Source organism: Austrofundulus limnaeus, unplaced genomic scaffold (genome assembly GCF_001266775.1).
Source record: "Austrofundulus limnaeus strain Quisiro unplaced genomic scaffold, Austrofundulus_limnaeus-1.0 Scaffold670, whole genome shotgun sequence".
Taxonomy (NCBI): Eukaryota; Metazoa; Chordata; class Actinopteri; order Cyprinodontiformes; family Rivulidae; genus Austrofundulus; species Austrofundulus limnaeus.
This window is the reverse complement of record NW_013953072.1, coordinates 125,719-127,987: the sequence shown is the minus strand read 5'-3', so window position 1 is coordinate 127,987 and position 2,269 is coordinate 125,719.

Sequence of the window (2,269 nt, the reverse complement as noted above, 5' to 3'; positions counted from 1 at the left end):
CTAAATATTTAGGTGGCTAGCTAAATATTTAAGTTAAATATTTAGGTGGCTAGCTAAATATTTAAGTTGCAAGCTAAACATTTATTTCAAAACTAAATATTTAAGTCACAAGTTAAATATTTATCTTGTCAACTAAATATTTAATTTGTAAGTTAAATATTTAGTTTATAAAGTATGACATTTATAAATGTATGAATCATATGGTGCAAAAACTGACTGAAAAATAAATCTGTTCTTTTTTCTTATAAAAGGCTTAATAAAACTAAAATATTGGTGGTAATTTTTGACTGCGTAACTTTACAAATGGCGCCCCATATGGACTGTAGATGATGAAATCACAAAATTATTTGAGAAACATTGTTCCTTAACTGCTGGAACCTCGACTTATTCTTGCTTATGAACAACTGAGTCTTTCAGGGATGCTCCCTTTATACTCATGACACTCACCTGTTACCAATTAAACGGTTCACCTGGGCAATGTTCAAAACGGATGTTTTATTATATTTATTCCACTTTCCCAGTGAGTCTTTTGTTGTGCCTCTCAGCTTTTTTCCCCTTTGGAACATTTTTCAGCATCAACTTCCAAATGAGTAAATATTGGCAAAAAAACAAAGTTCATGTATTTAAACATTATACACATTAGTTTTGAATTGCTGGAAAAAATTGAGTTAAATAGTTCCATTGTACAATTGGATTAAAAGCCTCCCCAAACCAAGGTCCCAGGCTAAATTTCAACCTCAGTCCGACCCTGGCATTTAATGAACAAAGTCTCTGATCAAATCTAAATGATGAAATCCTCTTTATAGAGACCAACAGTTACTCAAAACACAAATTTAGTCAAAAAGTGTTTCATACTAACATATTTACCAATGCAACATTATTTCTTCCCATTCCACGGTTTTAACAGCTCCTTTAATTCCACAGCCGACGCTGCTAAAGATAACAGATTTTCTTTTCTGGATCTCTGACAGCAGGACTTCAATCTCTGAACTTGTGAAGTTCTTTTTTACTGTTTGCTGTCATTTTAATGAATGAACACTTCCTGGTATGTGGGGCAGGAAACCTAGCCTTATATGGTATTATTGGGGTTTGGGGTATGGTTTATTATTGGGGTGGTAATTATGCTAATCTCCTCTCCTCGTGCACGAGCACCTGATATGCATTCATCATTTTACGCAGCTCATTTACACACTTTTCCTGAAGATAGAAGTGGTTGTTGAATCTGATGTGGCATGTACCAAGAGCTTGTATGAACAAAAGTAAGAGAACATCTGGATAAAAATACAAAAATGTTCTTGAATGAGGTCCAATGGGCCCACTTATAAGGCCCCCGCTCATATGGGTTTTTTATCCATCCCCACTCGTCATGAACCATAATACACACACTGTCATCTCACTCATAGGTTTTTGTAAAAGTTGGCAGGCCTGCCGTAAAGTTGACAAAACAAATCTGATGAATTAACAAAATTCTATCAATCAACCTTATAATGAGACGTGTTTTATGTGTTCAAAAGCTTAGCTACATCAAAAACATGGATTTAGGAGAAATAAAAAGGAAGAAATGAATCACTGTGCTATGTATTTCTGTTACCAATTCCTGGTAAAAAAAAAACATGATACAAGAGGTTCCCATGAAGTTTGTCTTTAAATCTCATAGGATGAGTAATACCTAACTGCCACACTAATGCTGATTGTATAACTTAAACAAACAAACGGACTCGATGTAAGGCTGGGATTTACACAAAGTCCCACCTCTGGACTTGTTTATCTTCTAAAAACACATCGGTAACGGCTGTACATTCAGACTTTTCCACCTTTGGTTCGGTTGTTTTTGGTCTTTTAGTTCTTTGTTTAACCACTGACTCAAATACATTCAAAGAAAAACAGTGTCACAAAGCAGTGATTTAATCCTTTTTTTATAACTGACATATTGGAAGGTTGCTGACAAAACTACAGCTCCAATAAACAATATTCTCACAATTTTTCTTTAAATACAAAAGCAAATGGATAAGACTGTTTTGTGGAAGACACTGAATGTGTTTTAAAACAGAAATTGTGTTAAATTAAGTTAGAATATATTAAGTTCACACGAGAGGATGTAAAAAATGGCAGGTTGGCGTTCCTGGATTGCGATGTCTCGGTTTCGGATGGAGGACGGTTGGAAACTGGCGTGTATCGTAAGCCCACCCACACAGACCAATATTTGCGTTTTGAAGGCTGGTTCACCCCAAAGATCCGGTGCCCCGGCACAAACAGAGCAATATTGTAT